At 40.7% G+C, this 20,440-nt stretch overlaps 1 long non-coding RNA gene across 1 annotated transcript in view; it reads right to left on the bottom strand.

The window, feature by feature from the left end:
• Positions 1–20,128, bottom strand: part of LOC134297884 (uncharacterized) — a 95,375-nt gene extending 75,247 nt beyond the window's left edge. Inside the window, exon 1 of the long non-coding RNA XR_010004788.1 lies at positions 20,075–20,128. This is a non-coding gene — a long non-coding RNA (uncharacterized LOC134297884). The remainder of the gene's footprint in view (positions 1–20,074) is intronic.
• Positions 20,129–20,440: the final 312 nt, after the last annotated feature.

Raw genomic sequence — 20,440 nt, 5'->3', positions numbered from 1 at the left:
ACACTTTCTAGACTGTCCTTTTTCTGTTCAACTTATACTCACCTTCTTTCTGACCTTGCCGGATGTTCTCCAGTTTCTGATGCCAGGAAGTTATCCATATATAGCACACTTACACTGATAATTTATATGCTTTTAAAAGAATGGCTAATGCTCCTTTAAGTGGTGTGGCTCCCACTGAAATAAGTGTTAATAAAGGGTGCCTTAACACAGCTTCATTGAAAAGATGTTGGGGGCAAATGATCCCAGAAAGGGTTGTTTCTTAAGTTTGATGCCTTAACCCAGATCTTATTGAAGAATATAAGGAGAAAAGATTCCAGAAACGGTGGTTTCTTAAGTTTGATGCCTTAACCCGGGTCTTATTCAAGGATATGAGGATAAACGATCCCAGAAAAGTGTTTTATTGAGATAGATGGCCTAAAAATGATGGAAAGGGGGGCCTCGGAAATTCCCCCACTGCTGAAAATTAGCCAGATCTTCCCCGGAGCTAAAATTAATATTTTGGCAACCAAATCAAAAAAATGGATTGGAGGGCCACTGAAATTCATACACCAAAAATAGCAATGGGAGCCAGAAGGCATCCTAGAACAGCAGAGGTATGTGATGGGAAAACAAAGATTTTCCAATATAAACTTGTTGTTGCCTTCATCAAAATAAGTTGTAATTGTAGAGAATGTGCCCTTTTTATAAGGAACTCAAGAATATTTTGCATAGTGACGTGAGTGTAGTGCCACATCATTTATGAAGGACTTTGCCCTTAACATTGGCAGAAATATCACCAACTTCATTGCCCTCATGGTTGAAGGATCTTCAGGAGTGGAGGCCCCATTAAGCCCATTTCTGAGTATTGATGCAAGTCAAATCCTGGTTGAAGATATAGTATTATATTAATGTTCTAAAATAAAAAATAATAAAGGTATATATTAATTTGTTTTAATAAATATAATAAATTTATAAAATAAATATACTGAATACACCTTTTCACATGTTTTCACTTCAAGTGATGTTCTTCATCAAGTACTAACTAAACACTTACATTTCTATCATGTTAACTATTTTTTTAAAAAAATTTCATTCCAGGAACTCAAGAAGAGGAAGGTAATCCTTGTGCCAAGCAAAAAAATATGTCTTTCATCAAAGTTTCATCTGCTGGTGAAGATTACATACAGCAAACATGTGGAACTCCACCTGCATTAACAGGGTAGAGTCCAGTCACATTTGGTGATAACGGGCTACTGGCAGAGAAAGGTAATGTTTTTTAGCCAATTGTAGGTACATGGAGCTATAAAACATTTTAAAATAACTGTACGTGTAATGAAATGCCATTTAAGAGTTCAGTAAATGTCCAATGGTAACCTGTAATACCACTTTAAAGAAATATTTATAACTTATATTGAATAACTACAGTTATCCATGTAATTAAAAGCAATGAATACTCTAATGTTGATTGTGCTTCACTTTCATTCCAATTGAATACATTTGAGTTATTTGTTACTGTAATCTCCTTGTGGATTTTGCAGAAGACCCTTCTGCAGAGGAATGTTGTCTCCTGGAACATGCCTAAGGCAAATAAGGGCAAGAACTAATTTTGGGGGCTGGTGTGGTGAAAACATTACATGATCCGTTATGGAGCACACCTCCTAAGAAGCAAGAATTTCTAGGGACAAGTAGAACAACTACTATAAACAAATTATTTAAAGAGCAGATAGGGATCATGTTCTGATGTTACAACTTGAAAATGAGTGTAGGGAGGCAGCATCCTTCAAGAATGCTTTTAATTTCTTTATAGGGATAGCTAATAGAGTCTATCAAAGTTATTCAAAAGATGGTAACAGTACAGAAGCTCAGTTCTATCAAATGTCCTTTGAAGAACCAATTTCCTGAATTATTGTGTTTCAGATATTAGTAGAAGTCTTGTTGCCTCAACAAGCAGTACCAATACCATATACAACATAGGAAATCCCTGCTTAGGGGCCAAAAGAAACACAAATGTCCAAAAAAAAAAGGGATCCGCTCAACCAAAGGTTTTGACATTTTTGCCAAATGAAGGAGACTCAAGTACTAACTCTAATGCTGTGTTAGGAAAGTGTCAAAGGAAATGTACAAAAATGTTTACCCCTTGAATGCAGACTGTTTCCTGTATCTATTTTTATTTCTGAAATTTACCACCCTCAGCTTATAATGGACTCAATGTTTTCCCAGGTTTTTTGTGGTAAAATTAGGTGCCTCAGCTTATATTCGGGTTGGCTTATACTCGAGTATATAAGGTAATAATTTCTTACTCCTCAATGAGAGAATTTCTCCCTTGTAAATTTGAGCATTGCAGTGATTGTGAAAAGGGTCCCTAGAAAATGGTAGAATGAGCTCATTAGGCTGCTCTTCGTCTGAGCAAAGAACTTCCCCTCTACTTTCACAGATGTTGTGAAGACACATGAAAACACAATTGCTGAAAGGCAGCTTCACCTGGACTTGAGCCAGCCAAATGTCCTTTCAACAACATTTCTAGCCCTGTTCAAAGACAGATTAAATGCCTGTTTTCTTTCATTTAAGTTTCCCACATAGGGCTTCATAAGTCATTTTCTAAGAGGGTAGGCCCCATCTCCTAGTAGAAGAGGTGGCACCTGCACACCATGAAGCATAACTTGGAGGATTGCCTGGTACGAATGCACCCTCTTTCATTGTATGATACAATGTAGAGTATCGGAAAATGTGTGCATCATGGCTTCTCCCTGAATAACCTAATTCAATGTCTATAAAACACCCCATGTGATCCGTGGTTCCCTATAATACAAAGGAGAAGGTGTTATTTCTGTTTAGGAACTTGTAAGCTCTCCGGACTGCAGGGGGAGGGGGAGGGAAGAGACTGGAATATGAGTCCCAACCACAGTGCCCACACAATGAGGGAAACCCATCTCCTTGAATCCATCCATGATCTGGAGAAAAAGGGGAAAAAAATATTACAAGGTGATCCAGGACATAGATCAGCATTAGTGAGCGCAGAGAGTGAGTGGGCACAATCCTATGTGGAGATATGAATATCTGTCAGACTTGTTCTAAATGAGTCTCTCATTTTGTCACAAGCATTCATGTTCCATTCCCATATCTGGATCAGATTGTGAGAGTCTTTCCCTGTCCTACATGTTCTTTTTGGTATGTATTTTCTGAAATGTATGCATTTGTGCATATATTTGTATATGGCATATGGATTTTTCCATTTAATGTAAGCATGTGTTATGTGAATGTTTCAAATCTACCATAACATTTAGTCATAATATTGTGTGTGTGTGTGTGTGTGTGTGTGTGTACACACACACACACACACACACCAAATTTGTGTATTTTTCCAGCTCCAAAGCCTATTGCAAGAGGTGTATATATGCCGACTTCAGGGTCAAGGTACACTCCATTCCATTGACAATCCTGGGAGAAATGAAAAAGAATTAAAAAGGAAATGTATTTCTTTCCTGACCCTAGTCATTTCTCTGTTTCTCAGGCACCCAGCTTTCATGAACTCAGCTACTAAAAGAGTTACAACATAGCCTACAAATGTCCCTGTTTGGCTTAAACAATCTTGAGGAATTCTCTGCTGTCCCTTTTTCTAAACTGCTGTTACAATGCCCCAAATTCTCGCTTTCCTCCTTTCCTTCTTTGTCCTTGGATTGCTCCAATTGCTGTAAACTGAGTTCAATTCAACAGGGGGGAAAGGAGGGGGAAGAATCATGTCCTTCCTCTAGGCTCACGCAAAAGTAAACTGCTACAGCCTCTTTTACCTTCTGTTTTTATGGTATTAATATTTTGCTATCTTGACAAATATCTGATGTTGCTTGGTCACATGTGTCTTTCTTTTCATCTGTGAAATGTTGGATATCATGCTGCAACCAATCGTAATAACTTTCACATATTGTCATTTGTACTAAGGCCAATGTTGGAATGGAGATAAATTACCACTAGCACTGGCCAGATTTAAAAGAGAGTTAGACAGTGAAATAGCATGTTAGACAAAGCCAAATGTTAATTTAATTAGTCCAGCTCTCACTATGTACCTTCAGCATTCTAAAGCAAACACACAAATAACTGATTTCTTTCAACTGCTTAAGCACCAACAGAATCTTTAATCTGCCAACTAGGAAAGGATTATCCTTTTTGGAGTGATGAATCAGAAACAAGACCAGCTTCACACATGCATTTATGAGCTTTTTGCTCTCTACGTGGTGCTCCCCGCTATGCAGAGAGGCACTGCTTTGAAAGATGATATCACAGCTGGATGCTTCTTTAGGAAGATGTGTCCATATTAACAGGACACACTATGAAAAGAAGACTGGCAGATAGATGATTCTAAAAATGCACATGCAAAATGAAAATAACCTACATCGATACTACAGAACAGGGCATTAAAAAAAGAGGCATAGAATTAACTTCCCTCCCCACGTGCAGCTGGAGGCGGAAGTGCTTTGCCACCTCTGCCGAAGAAGAGACTAAAGAAAATAGCTCCAGCCAGAGCTATTTTCTAGGGGCGGGGCTGCAGGAGCAGCAACCACCCCTGGAGCTCATTCTGAGCGGCAAGCTAACCCACCCTCTTGCCCAGTGACAATATAATTAATTTGTTGCCTTCGGGGTCAGGTAGGAATCCCCCTCCCCTATATTTTAGGAGGCTTTTTCACCTATCCTACACTGTTCAAAGAGAGTGTTTTGGGAAGTTGCGGTTTTAAATAGGGCACATGAAGAAAATAGTATGGTATTTACATTTTGGTGTATGTAAATGTAAAGCACCCCCTAAGGCAACTAAGGCACCCCCTTTGTGTGTAGGCCAGTAATGGAAACCCTCACCTGTGGTTCAAATAACTGAGGTGAGGGTAAATGGAAATGGCATAGGAATGGGGAGAATCTGGCCTCAATATCCTTGGGGAAGAATTCTCCATTATTTTTCCCTTAATGGTTGCCCAGGATTATTTCAGCCAGGGATCCTGGTGTTTCTCCCAAATTAGCTGAGGAGTAGGTCTGGGATGGCCACTGCCTCAGCTTTATCCACACCAAGTTCATGCTGTCCTTTAGAATTATCTACAAATCACAAAGTTTAATTTGGTAACAGTAATAAAAGCTACTCATAGTTTAATCCGTATTTGTTGTGTGGTCTCGACATTTTGAAGATTTGATGGCAAACATTGAACTCAAGAGGAATGTTTGCTGACCAACCCATGGAATAATGATGCAATAAATATATATTAGCCTTTTCCTATGCCAGATTTCATAATTATTTCTTTCCTATAGGATAAAATTATAGTCTTGCAGGAAAAGAGGAAATGTGACACTTTGAAATCTCTAATGGAAATGGATATGTGTATCAGAACATCTCAGGTCTTATCTACACTGCCATATAATGCAGTTTGGATTTATTCAGTCTACCTTTAAAACCAAACCAAATTATTTTGGACATCTCAAACTGTTATCATTTAGATTTCAAACTTATTTGAATTTCCAGTCCTTAGCTCAAATTACTTACCAAAGTACCAAGTAACTTATCTTAAGACAAACTGTGTTTATAAAGGCAACAGTAAAGTGGACCTTCAAGTGTTATATATTTCAGATTAATAGAAGGTAATTACTCTGACATGATTCATCCCAGAAATTGCTATTTTATGACCTGTGTGATGCACATAGTCTTCAAAGGCAATAATTTACATGACAAGTAAGTCTAGTGATTATATATTGTACACCTAGATGGATATTTTCCAGCTGTCATAACGAATTTCACTGAATGTTGAAACCTTTACTCTGTGTCTGGGAATCAAAGGTGTATTACACAAAAGGTGTGCAACTAATCTATAAAATTGTTTTTTAATCAACTACAGATTTTGAAGAGGGCTGTTTAGAACACAAGCAATGTATGTGCTTGTTAACCCATTTCTCCAGTGGCAATTTGCTTTTTCCAGTTATCCCCCATCCGTGTTTTACAAGTTCCAAAACCCTATCAAATAATAATAATAATGATTTATTTGTAGCCCGCGCTATCTCCCCATCATCAAATATTCAAATCAAATATTCATGCAACTGGATATCCATAGGACAAGAGGAACAAAGAAGGTACAATATGAATATATGAAAAACAGAGGAAGGGTATTTACTAGAGTAGGGCCCAAATCCTGTTTCATCTGTTTCCTTTTTGGTTTTGTACTGTTTTGTCCATTTGGGTTGCACAGAATTGGGAACAAAAGAAACAGTGAAACAAAATGCAGAGGTAGCCATTTGATCAGCTGGTTTTCAGTGCTTGACTGTAGGCCCTGGCTTGCAGGGCTTTCAGCCAAGTGCCAGGTGCTTGATATTTGTAGGCCCTGCAGCCAGGCCGACAAGCATCGAGCACTCAATGTCTCATAGGCTCAGGTTGCAGGGCCTGCAGGCGAGCACCAAACACTCAATGCTCATTGGCCCAGTTTGCAAGACCTACGAGCATCGAGCACTTAGCGCTTGCCTGTAAGCCCTGCAAGCCAGGCCTACAACTAAGTGCCAAAAATCAGCTGACCAAAAAGTGACAAATGTCTGTGAAAGGAAGGAATAAAAATCCTGGTTGATAGCCTATTCAGTATTTACAATGTTGTAAGATAGACTTATGCACTTAGACATTTTCTATTCATGCAAGTGCCCCCAATATCCAAGCAACCACACCAACTAAAGAAGTTCTGTGGCACTGGCAAATTCAGCAGTAAAGGATGGTGAGTCTTTCTTCCAGATAGTTGCTGTCCTATGAATAGTTGGGACAAGTCCGCACAGCAGTGTCATTTCACTCATTGTTGCACCATGGTGCTAGTGGGAGGGAGCTGGATTCACTAACCTTCAGTGCCCATTCATTAGCATTACAAAACTCATTTGGTGGGGGACTCTGCCTGGCTTTTAAGATGCGTTGGAGGTGGTCAGATTGAGGAAAAGATGGTAACTATGTCATTATACCTACATCTCCTATGCAGGATCTTGCCCCCCCCCCCCCCCCCGTTTAACTATTTCATTCCGAATGATTGGAAAAATTGTGCTCTTGAGAATTAGACTCTAATAAATCCATAAATCTGGGGAATAAATGATTCCACTTACCCCAATTGAACTGATTCTTTTTCTGTACCAAGCAAGTCCCTCAGAGATGAATGAGCATCTTGTAGTTAGAAAATGCTAAATCTGGATGAGTTGAAATACTGTTGTACAATGCTATGTAGCAAATTGATGTGTTTTCATTACTCTATATAACTAAATCCCATTGTTTGCTAAATAGGATTTAGGCTACTGTTTACATTACAGGATTTGGGGACGGTACACCTGGGTGTTGCATGCTTGAGATTAGCCTTTAAAGGCCATACACCTTCCTGTGTGCAACTTTTGTTTGCTGTAATTACTGTACATAAGTATGCCAGCACAATTAGCTAAATTCCCAGGACTTCACAAGCAACAACTTTCAAAGCATTGCCAGCTTTTATTTTTAAACAAAAAAATGTCCTGTTGCTAATTTTAGTAACTATTGTTAGCTTTGCCCTTGTCAATGTTTCTGGGACAGCTTGAGGAAAGTCATAAGTGTATTCAAGGCTTTGGGAAGCTACAAACTAAACAATGTGACAAATGCAAAGAGCACCCTTTGTTGTTATGGAAATCACTTGTACAAGAAGAATTATAATGTAAAAGAAGTAATTAAAGATGTAAAGAGCTCATTGGTTAACATATGCAAACATTTTCCCAGGCCTAGCGGACAATCTCAAAAACTCACATTGACTGAATTGTAGAAGCCAATCCAAAAGAAAATAGGATGTGCCACAAGTGGAATGCCACAGGTGTCAAATCACTTGTACAAGTAAGACCTTATCTCTTTTATGCAGCAACAGAATTTTGACACTGCTCTAACTTTCTTTGCTGCATCCTATTTCTTGCTCAGTGAAGTTCTCCCTCCCTCCTGTCTTTCCAAAAGAGAACAAAAACATGGTTATGGGATCAGGCATTTGAGCATGAGTGGCAGCAGAATCGCGATATGAATATATGACTCACTGACAGACCCCCACCTGGACATGAAAAGTGCCTTAAATGTTTATTTAAATGTATAATTATGTAGATTTTAATGTATATTTTAATTTTTATTTAATTTTTAATTTTGATGGATTTTTAAATCTGATGTAAACTGTTTTCTGATGTATATGTTTATATTGTAAGCCGCCCTGAGTCCCCTGATGGGTGAGAAGGGTGGGGTAGAAGTGATGTAATAAATAAATAAATAAATTGGTGAAAGGAAATTTAAGGGAACTTCATTGGTCTAAAGTTCAGAAAAGTGGATTTCAGCTCACTAGGAAATTCTCCACACCTCCTAGGATTGCATGGGATATAGACAGGATAGTCAAAGTGGTCCAAACTTGCCTCACAACTTCTGAGGATGCCTGCCATAGATGTGGGAAAAACGTCAGGAGAGAATACTTTTGGAACATGGCCACACAGCCCGAAAGACATACAACAACCCGGCCATGAAAGTCTTCCACAACACATGGTCCAAACTTGCCAAACTTGCCAAAATTGGGTAGTGTAGGTACTGGGTATGTGCGCTTGATTAAAACATGTTTCAAAAGTCATTACAAAAGGGGGAGGGTGCTGGCATTTTGTTTCTAAAGAATACTTAGTGGGAATTTTCTTACTATAATGAGAGTAGCAAAATTTCATTACTATTTCGCTATAGTAATTGCACATAAATTACTATAATTGGGGAACTTCAGGGGCTCCTTTCTCCCTCATTTTTAAAGCTATTGAGGTGAAACTTGCTACAATGGTAGAACCCATTTACCACTGTCAGTTCGCCAAATTTCAGACCATTTCACTTATCCACTGACTTTTGGGTAATTTTTAAAGTTTTTATAAACAACATTTTAATAATTAAGAAAATATGTTCCTAGTTTGAAAATGTTCTTTCCTATTTAATTGTTCAGTCCTTACATCAAAAGTAGTTGTTCTACTCTGGAAACTACTTTTGTGGCACAGACTACATTACATTGGTGGAGACTCAACAAAGCAAAATGTGCTATAGCATGATGTCCCTCCCACAAAGACAATGTTTTGCGGTTTAATAAGCTTTCCCCATGTTTTTAGGATAGAACCAATTAGGAACTGACATTTATAAACCAGGAACAAAAATCACAGTAAATAAGTACACCATCAAAGCACCCCTGACAGATGGCCATCTAGCCTCTAAACTGATTAATATGCTTCTCCTATTGAATTGGAAGGAGCCCCCAGATGGCGTAGTGGACTAAGTGACTTGAAGGTTGGGTTGCTGACCTGAAAGCTGCCAGGTTCGAATCCCACCTGGGGAGAGTGTGGATGAGCTCCCTCTATCAGCTCCAGCTCCATGCGGGGACATGAGAGAAGCCTCCCACAAGGATGGTAAAAACATCAAAAAACATCTGGGCGTCCCCTGGGCAAAGTCCTTGCAGACGGCCAATTCTCTCACTCCAGAAGCAACTCCGGTTGCTCCTGACACGAAAAAAAAAATCGAATTGGAAGCCCCCCCAAGGGCCATCTACCCAAACCCCTTCTTTCAAGCAGAAGAGCACCATCCAAACTCTCCTGACAGAGGGACATCCAGCCTCTAAACCACTGATTCTGCAATACAGTTCCTTATGTTTCGGTGACCCCCAACCATAAAATTATTTTCGTTGCTACTTCTTTAGTGTAATTTTACTACTGTTATGAATCGTAATGTAAGTATCTGATATGCAGGATGTATTTTCATTCACTGGGAATTTGGCACAAATTTTGGAGAGAGCTCTGTGGACACAAACAATGATGGATCTGGACCAAACTTGGCACAAATAATCAATATGCCCAAATGTGAACACTGGTGGATTTTGGGGGGGGGGGGGGGGGACCTTGGCATTTTGGAGTTGTAGTTGCTGGGATTTATAGCTCATGTACAATCAAAGAGCACTCTGAACTCCACTAACAATAGAATTGGGCCAAACTTCCCACACAGAACCCCCATGACCAACAGAAAATACTAGAGGCATTTGAGAGGAATTGACACCTACATCCAGAGAGCACTGTGAATCCAAACAATGATGGATCTGGACCAAACTTGGCACAAATAATCAATATGCCCAAATGTGAACACTGGTGGAGTTTGGGGGGGGGGGGGGGGGGGACCTTGACATTTTGGAGTTGTAGTTGCTGGGATTTATAGCTCATGTACAATCAAAGAGCACTCTGAACTCCACTAACAATAGAATTGGGCCAAACTTCCCACACAGAACCCCCATGACCAACAGAAAATACTAGAGGCATTTGAGAGGAATTGACACCTACATCCAGAGAGCACTGTGAATCCAAACAATGATGCATCTGGACCAAATTTGGCACAAATACCCGATACGCCAAAATTTGAATACTGGTGGGTTGGAGTGGGGTTGATTTTGTTATTTGGGAGAAGGACAGGTGGAGAGATCTTCAGCCTTCTCTGCCAAAGCGGTTCCTAAGACCATCATAAATATGTGTTTTCTGATGGTCTTTGGTGACCCCTCTCACACCCACTCATGACTCCCTCAGGGATCCTGACTCCCAGGTTGAGAAACACAGCTCTAAACTAATTAATATGCTTTCCCTATTGAGTTGGAGGGGTCCCCCAAGGGTAATCTAATCCAACCCCCTTCTTCCAGGCAGAAGGACACCATCCAAACTCTCCTGAAAGATGGCCACCCAGCCTCTAAACATTAATATGCTTTTCCTATTGAGTTAGAATGGATCCCTATGGGGTTATCCATTTAGGGATTTGTTCCCAGCCAAACACAGAGATTTACTTTTTAGTCAGTCCTCCTCTTTGCAGATTCAACAATTCATTGGGACTCTGGCTGGCTGATGTTAGGGAGGGACACATTTCTCTCTGCCCTAGCCAGATTGGAGCTTTCTGATGCTGATGCATTCTGGGAAATGTAGTATAGGGCAGAGCCTTTTGAATTCTCTGGCATAGGGCACCTCCATTCCCAAACTAGATTTCCCAGGGTTCTGCGCTTTTCCCAATAAATTCTGTTCCATTTTTCCTGCTCTTAATGGCAAGAAGCCATTAATCTACAGAGGAATGAGAGCTTTTGCTTTGCTATGCTATGCTTGCCATGAAAATGAAGATCAAGCTGACTTTGGGAGGGAGCCTTCTGAGATTTACAAAATGCAAATGAAAAGGTATTAGGTAAGTTTAGATTGTAAAGTTTTTTGGTGTGGGCCACACAAACGTGTCAGATATCACTTTGGATGTACAAAACTTCCGAATTTCCTTCCAACTTACAAAACTCCCAAAAATTATGCACATGTCTAGTAGGTACTCTTGTAGCGGAAACCAGACTTCCCCTCTTCTCGGCTTGTGTGTCTGTGCGGACGCAGTGGAAGTAGGAGACAGACAACTGGAGGTTTTTTCCAAAGAAAGCAGTTTACTAAAAGTTTCCTGCAGCTGCAGAGGTTCATCCCACGCACAACTAGATGCTGAAAAGGGAGAACCCCGCAGACAGGGTCGAGTGTCTATTTATACAATTCAGTGGGTTCAGTTTACGACCGCCCACATATCAAACCATTGGTGCATATTTGTGGTGCAGTATTACATTTCATTACTTTCGTTTCTCTCAAAACACATGATTTCAGGGAAACCATGTGTTAACCCATCGGCTGTGTTCCTGGCCTGCTCGTACCTCCTTATATGGCCATTTCCTCCTACCCCTTCATTCCTGCCTTATTCCCCCATTTTTTTTTTTATTTTTTTTGCGAAGCGTGTATACAAAAGCTGAAGCAAACTAAATGAGCAGACTTATGGGTCCCTCCAATCCCTTCTAGCTTGCAGCCAAGCTATCTTTTCAGTGGAAAATGAGCGCAGAATAGCATTTGTACATAGTTTCATCACCAGAGGTAAACAACACATGAGGATTAAAAATATTAATCAGGTTTTAGAAAGGACATAGTCCACAGTAGAATTCTGATCTAGCCCAGTCATTTGGCTTCTTCCGATGATGGATTTGTTGCTATGGCCAGAGGTGGCCATTCACATACATGTCCAACTTTCAGGTCTTTTCAGTCTTTGGCATAAAGTCAAACTGGGGATGTGTTTCCTCTTCCTTGATCAAAGGAATAATGTTCAGTTAATTTGAAGAAAGTCTCTTTGTCCAATCAAGTCTCTAGTCTCTAAGAATTGTCTCTGTGTAAAGAAAAAGTCTGTAAAGAAAATCTCCATCTCTTACAGGGCTTTAGCTGTCATACTTAGTATACCCAGCGTGTGGGTGGGGTAGACTTAAACTGTTTTGGATTCCAAAACAGGCCTTCCAGTAATAATGCCTTATGGATCTCCATTTTTGGAAAACAGGCCTCTCAGTAACAATGCCTTATGGATCTCCAATTTAGGAACAGGAGTCCAAAAAAAAAAAAAAAAGCTGAAAAAGAAAGCAGGAAGACAGTGAGAGAGAATGGGGGAGGGGGAACGGATTACCCATCTGTCGATCATCCTGTTCGGCATCACTTTTGTCTCAGCCAATCTTGTTGAAATCCCTTGTCTCTCCACGGGTGGGGCAGGTAGGCCACTATTCAGCTCCCAAACGACCCCTCCATGGCCTCTTGAGAAATGATTCCTCCATGGGCCTTCTTTCGCGATCTGCAGTAATCCTTTTTACTCTGGTCCTGCTGCAATGGTTAACTTATTTTATTCTTTGTCACATTGTCTCCGTGCTATATCCTCCTTTTGGCTTAAAAAGCAAGGTTGTTAGATGGCATATGAAAAAGTCCCTCATTGTCTCTCAAATCCGTCAAAAATCCGAATTATTTGCAATGTCCCATTACAAAAGGTCCTATCCAGGAGAGTTGGGTCAAAATAGAAAATTGTATGTTGTTGAGTTGGTCAGCCCTTACAGCCTCCAGCCTGATGCCACACTCCATCACAGCCTTAGCACTCAGCAACACCTATAGGCCCTCCCAGGCCTCTCAATAAACATGTCTCATAGACTTCTGGGTTTATCCCATACAGGAGTTCAGGACCTGTAGCAAAAAACAATGAGAGGGAAAAGAAGGGGAGGGAAATACTCATCCTTCCAGGCTGTATGGCTCTTGAAGCACTCTCTCTAGTCGTTTCGCCCACATCCAAGGCAGGCCTCCTCAGAGGCTGTGCCTTTGACAACACACTCATCTGTCTTGAAATCCAACAAAATCTTTCTTCTCCGCATCTTTTTCTTTTCCTTTCCGCAAACGATTTAACAATCGTGTATCCACTTGCTGCAATGCAATCTTCCACTCCAGTCCTGCTGCAGTGTTAAACTTACTCAATTCCCCTTTTACACCGACTCGTTGAACAGCTCAAAATTTGTTAGTAACACACGTTGAAAAGCCTCCTGCCGCTTCTCAAATCTGGCAAAATCCAGGCTGGGGGCGATGGAAAAAATGCCCCTATTTGCATGATCTAATGTCCCGTTTACAAAAGTCCTAGTCCTTCCTTTCCGTAACCTTTAGAAAGAGTTGGGCCAAAATCACAAAGTCCAGAATCCAAATCTCACAAAATTATTATGAAGCAACATGAGACGTAGCCAATTATATCATGTCTTTGGTTCTCAAAAGGATAACTTTTTATCACTTGGGCACTAGCTCCCTTTTTGAATAAAATGACAATCAAAAATTTAAAAATCAATGTCAGTTCTTAATCCTTCTGTGTCAGGAATATGGGGTCAATTTTTTTTCAAAAACAAATATATATATATATTTTTTCTTGCACTGCCAACTTGTGACAGTTTTCCATACAAAGTCTCTACAACCAATAACTCCTCTCCTTGTATTCCAAAGTGCTGCAAAAAAAAAAGAACCTCCAACATTTCCCTATAACCTGTAAGGGGTTTAAAGTCTGTAGCACCATGTTCTCTAAAAACACTGAAGCATTGTTCTTTCAAACAAGGATTTTTTTTTTTTCAAGCCTAAGACCATTTTTTTTTTCCAAAAAAAAATATCTACAGCTTCCGAATTGCTTCTGAACAAATCTACTAACATTGTTTATAACTCTTTATGCATTTTGAATTCAACACATACATCTCATTCACACAAGGTCCACAGGAATTCTGATTAGTGGTTAGTTGTTTAGATAAAGTCACACACTCTATCTCAGCTCATGAAACATTCTCACCCAGTTGTCCCAAAATAAGTCCAAAAGCAAGGATTTAAAATCCAGGTGAAAGACAGAACCCCAATATAAATATATATACACACATTTACATCATCATTTTCTTTCTTTCTTTTTTTCATATTAAATTCACATTACATTTTTACAGCGGCTTTCATTGACCTTGGCTGTCCACTGGAATTCCATTATCTTTCTCTGGGCATTTCGCCTGAGTTTTAACAAGAATAACAGGGAGTTTTTACCTTGAACTGTTGCCAAGATTTTCCCACTATCTTTTTGGCATGAGGCCCAGGTGCAAAGGAAAACTTTTTAAGAAAACAGCCTTTGTTCCTCAGAAATAACAAGGAAAAAAACTTTCTGAGCCTCAACACCACTTTAACTCCCTCCCTTTTTCTCGCCTCTCTGCAGCTTGTCAGCAAAAGCAAACTAACACAGACCCTCTTCGAATCAGATTTTTTTTCAACCGTAATAAAACATTTCTAGATATTTGTGCTCAACATTTTTTGTGTAAATCTATAGACTCATTTTTCATTTTCACTTCAATATTACCACGAAACATGCAGAACTTGAAACTCATTATTCCCCACACATGACAAAGAAATCAAACAGTTTTTTTTTTTTTCCTTTCCCCGGGAGTTGCGACTCCTCATGAGCCCTGCACGACTTGGTCTTGGGGCACCCTCACAAGTCTTGTTCTCTGGGGAATTCCTTCTACGGCTCTACTTGCAACTGAGCCGAAATTGTCTAACATACACTGTAATGGGGTGGTGGATTTGAACCCACTGCCTCCCATCCTGCCTAATAGAGGGGACTGCCTTGGACTGGGCACCTGGACACTCAACGGTGTGTGTCAGGAATCACAAGACAGAACCCCTTTATACCTCCCTGGGAACCTTTGTGTCCCCCCCGGCGCTGTTCCCTTAGTGTCTCATTTTAACCACTATACTTGCCAGATTGCTGTAGACGTCGGACCAACCTTCGCCCCTGGACTTTTCCCTGGATCCTTTTCCCTGCCTGGTTTCTTTGGAACCTCGCTGTCGTTGCGGCTCCCACCGTCGGCCGGCGTTGGCATCAGAGGCAAGTACCGCAGCCGGTCTTACAATATTCAGGGGCCCCTTCTCGTCTCACGGTAGTTGCCTCTGGCCCCCACCGCCGAGTTGGGACCGTCCCGCCAACGGGATCCGTCTCCGATCTCCTGGTCCGTCTTATTGTGGAATCACGTCGGGGTCACCAGAAAATGTAGCGGAAACCAGACTTCCCCTCTTCTCGGCTTGTGTGTCTGTGCGGACGCAGTGGAAGTAGGAGACAGACAACTGGAGGTTTTTTCCAAAGAAAGCAGTTTACTAAAAGTTTCCTGCAGCTGCAGAGGTTCATCCCACGCACAACTAGATGCTGAAAAGGGAGAACCCCGCAGACAGGGTCGAGTGTCTATTTATACAATTCAGTGGGTTCAGTTTACGACCGCCCACATATCAAACCATTGGTGCATATTTGTGGTGCAGTATTACATTTCATTACTTTCGTTTCTCTCAAAACACATGATTTCAGGGAAACCATGTGTTAACCCATCGGCTGTGTTCCTGGCCTGCTCGTACCTCCTTATATGGCCATTTCCTCCTACCCCTTCATTCCTGCCTTACTCTGTCATAGTTGCTGACTGTCCCTATTTAGAAGGTTCATCCATATTACTAATGAAATTAATTTTGTTGACATTTTAAGTAAATATCTGGCATTTCCACTTTTCTCCATAAAGGATTAGGCCCTCAGGGCAGCAGCAATGTTTGCATTCTATTTTCTTTTAACATAGGGGTGACTCTTCCTCATTATACAATGGTTCCAGAATATACAGGGACTTACATTTTTTTTCAAAATCTTAATGCAGTGAAGCCATTCAACCTAACTGTCCATCTTTGACAAGGAAAGTTCCATGCCTTCACCCTGTGTTGCTGTGGTTTCTTACACACTAGATTTGTTTTTGTACATATTCAAAACTGTAGACCTAGTAATTGTGTAGTAATCATAGTGTAGTGATTGCAGTGATGCTCTTTAGTACAAGGTAATGCCAATTTCATAGAGAAATAGTCTATGCTAGTCTCCTTCTCTTAGGAAAGTGACACCAAATTTCAGCAGCACCATAATTTCAACAACAATGGCTGTAAACAGGGGTGGGAAGACACAAAACAATCGCTTAAGGGGTACACTGTCAAAGTCTCAGATTCAAAGTTGGCTCTAGACTTTCTAGACACTTTTGGCACAAATGGCCACAAACCATAATTTTACTGTGTTGAATACTCCTGCTGCCGAGAGGGGAATGTGTTCACTAAAGACCTCATTAGATGGCCGGTGGTGCTCCAGTTCATATAGGAGCATGGGGAATCTGGTGCCCCACACCTCACATTGCCAAGATCCAAGTGAGGATGATCACATGGGGGGAAGCATGAGTGCACATGGTGCACACGGCTTCCCCCCATAGATTGTATGGCAGCACGCTTTGTAGAGGAGCATAGTGAACCTGGCACCCCACATCCCGCATCACCCAGCTCCAGCTGAAGGTGATCAGATTGGGGAAGCGTGAATGCACAGCTTCCCCCCAATGGATTCCAATGGCAACATGGGAGCCCTGCCATGTTGCCTTGCCAGTGGCATGCATCGACTCCGCCTTCCTTCACTCAGGCAGCTGGCATGGCATCACATGATGGGAGCCGTCTGGTTCCATGGGTGTCCTGGGCTAAAATCAGTGCATGCCACTGATTTTAGCCCTTTGTGATGAGGTGGTTAGGCAATTATTACTTTTCCTTTATTGTTATTTTATTTATTTTTGTAAACATAGATTCATTTCATCTTTCTTGTGGTGTTTCACTCAATGAAAAAGCAGCAACGAGGTCTAGGCCAGAACAGCTGGAGTATGGCTGAGGTGATAGTAATGTTGTACATCTGCCAGTTGACCCACATTTTTCAGGCTAACCCCCATGGAGACCTATGTGCAGCACCATATGGCTTTGACTGCTGTGCAGCTGTTCCCTTCTTTGCATGCAGTCTGCCAAGATTAGCCACCTTCTTCCTGTTAATATAGATTTTACATTAAGTGTATTGGGATGGATGTGAGGAAACCCTTTCAAATGTTGTCTTGCAACAGATTGTGACAGTGAAATAATAATACTGAGGAGGAGGAGGAGGAGGAGGAGGAGGAGGAATGGCATTTCTGCCACTGCAAAAGAGGTAAAACCATATCAAATTAAGATATTTCTAGAGTAGTTTTCTCTAACTTTCAGGAATATCTTCTTTCCCCTTGACTCTTCAGCTCAGCCTACAGGCATTTATAGTAAACTCTGGACTGCATCCAGTTCCTGTTTGTAGCCTGCTCCATTATGCTCCCAAAAAGTTTGACCTAGCAGAGGCCCTCACTTGTAGAAAAGAAGGTGCTTTTTCTGCATCTTTGGGCACTTTTCTGCATCTTTGGGCACTTTTCATGGACCCTAAATGGTTACCCAGTTCCCCAAAGCAGATGTGTAGAGAATACAGAGGGAAATAAAATCGGAAATAACACCTCCCCATTTTTCTCTTAGTAGAATTGTCTGCCGAGTCAAAAGCCTTTTTGTGAATGAAAAAGCATAATTGGATTCAACTTATTTTTCAATACTCATAGAACAACTCTTGTTCTGAGCCTGGTTCTAAACCAGATTGAAGACAGTCACTCACGGTGTTTGGAAAATCTCAGGCCACATACCAAATGAGGGTCTTCCCAAACAACGGTAATATTTCAAAGTGTTAATACAGTCTTTGACATATTACTGTTGTTTGGGAAGACCCTCATTTGGTATGTGGCCTGAGATTTTCCAAACACTGAGAAAGAGGACTTGAATTGCACATTTTGGTGCCTCAAACATTAAATCTGTTTCTGGGTATATTTCACGTGCTGATTCAAATAATGGCACCAGTTTTCCCTATCAGCTCTAGTTTTTTGAGATACAAAACATATACATATCTTCATCTGCTTGTCCATAGAAAATTATGATAACTATATATATATATATAAACTAGAGCTGAATCAGCACCCCAAATAACCCCAGGAACAGGCTTAAAAACCAAAACATCAAGTTACTTACAAAATGTGAGATGTTGTACTCTTTGGAACTAACGTGAGCTTCAGTACCAGCCAGCCATGTCTAAAATAATAAAGTATCCATGAATGCATCCTCTATACACAATTAATGAAAAGAAGAGAGCTAAGGTGAATGGGTAATCTGATCACAGGCCAGCAGACACACATATTAGGCATGTCTTTGCTTGAGTCTTTCCCAGTTTCTAATATTCAAGTTTATTCTCTCTGATTTTTTGCAGCAGTTTATGACTCCAGGTAAAGTCTTTTATAAAAATTCATATGCATATTTCTAATATGCATATTCTTGTACACAAGTTTCTATTTATGAGAATATGAGACATTTGAAGCAAGAAAATGTTTTTATGATTAAAGTGAGTGCCCACCAATTATGACACTGGTTCAGGTAAATGTGGCACCATTGTCTTCTAGCTTTCAACTTCACATATCTTAGGATCAAAGTGTAGTCAAGCCCCTTCCAAGTACAGCACATTGGAAGAAAGAAAAAGTTTGAGCTTTCGGAACTAAAGTACTGACTGAATATCTTAGAAGAATTGTAAGAAAATATTTGATAACAAAACCACATAAATTATGGACATGACCCAGGTATGTTAATTAGATAGATAGACATGATGTAATGAAATGGGTTATTACTCTATTGCTCATATGAAGCTGTGGTGAATTTATCTGCTCTTATCTTCCCAAACTCTGTCTATTCAGATCTTAAAACTTGATCTAACTGACATTTTGTTTCATTAAACCTTTGAGGCCTCTTTCTGTTTTGGTAGCCATCCTATATTTAACAGATACCCTACTTAACCTTAAGAAATTACTTATAATCTAGAGGGTTTGGTTTGATGAGACAGCTGTATTTTTAAAAAAATCACATTTATCACCCTCATAATACACAGCTATAGCAATATGACTTTAATTGCCATGTCTCTATCCTATGGAATCTCCAGTTTAGGTAAGACTATTTCAATTATCAGCCAGGAAGTTCAAGTGCCTCAGTACGTTACAAACCCCAGAGTTACATAGGATGCTGCCAGCATGTCATTTAGGAACTCACGTGAACTTTCTGGCTGATAATTAATAATCTTACCTAAACTGGAGACTACAAACCCCAGAATTCCATAGATGTTTCTATATCATTTAAAGTGGAAATATAGTGAAATTATACATCTTGAAGGGGAGACACCAGTTGGCCATAGAAATGAGGAAGATGCTACTTGCTGCTTTTCAACATCTGCTTCTATGCAGACCTCCTGGTTTTTGCAAGACAGAGGCCCTGACTTGCTGACAAGCTCAGCTATCTGTCTGCTTGCCCACTGGAACTACAAACACAAGGCTCTTCTGTGGGCAGCCCTGCCCACAGTGGGTTGCCATCAAAGAAGTGCTCCTGCTCAGTCAAAAGGCAAATAATGGAATAGGGATTCAGCCTGTGGTATATGGGGGTCACATTCCTCCAGAAGATTCAGATTTGCAGTTTGGAGATACTTCTGGCTCTATTTTGAATATGAAGAGCCTGGTTTCTGCAGCAAACAGTGCTGCTGCATATTTAAAGCTTATGCACAAACTGCACCAATTACTTGATCTGATATAATGTAATTATTAGTCATGGACCCGATATTTGTCTCATTTGTTTATTCCGTGTTTCCATTTCATTTTGTCCATTCAGACAGCATGGAATGGGAAGGCCCCTCCCTGAATGACAATTAACTCTATATGAAAGCAGGTGGGAGCACGTACCAGCTCTAAGCCTGCTTTTCAGCATTATAGAGACGAGGGAGTGCACTGAGTTCTTTTCATTGGAGATCCTTGGCGTAAGGCTGTCTGCTTACCAGTTGCCGAGGCTTGCCCTCCACCGCTCAGCCACTGTGCGGGTCCAGAAAGGCCCTGGCAGTGGGCCTGCCAGGCCTTGCAGTCAATCACCAAATAAGGAGCGCTCCTTGCTCGGCGCTCGGTTGCAAGCCCTGGCAGCAGACACTTGTTTGGGTTTGGGTTCTCCGGATTCTCAAGATTTCACTTTCCTCCTTTAAAGAGAGATCTTATATTCAGGAGGGTGGCTGTGTTGCTTTCTTTAGGTGGAGAGGTCTCTCTGGTTTGCTTGGAACTGTTGTAAGTTTTGTTTTGAGACAAACATCCAGGAACATCCGAGGCAAAAGCAGGACTAGGGGGGGAGAAGGGGGGAAATATAATGTTCTTGA

Source organism: Anolis carolinensis, chromosome 3 (assembly GCF_035594765.1).
Source record: "Anolis carolinensis isolate JA03-04 chromosome 3, rAnoCar3.1.pri, whole genome shotgun sequence".
NCBI classification, from domain to species: domain Eukaryota; kingdom Metazoa; phylum Chordata; class Lepidosauria; order Squamata; family Dactyloidae; genus Anolis; species Anolis carolinensis.
This window is presented reverse-complemented; position numbering and strand designations above follow the sequence as displayed.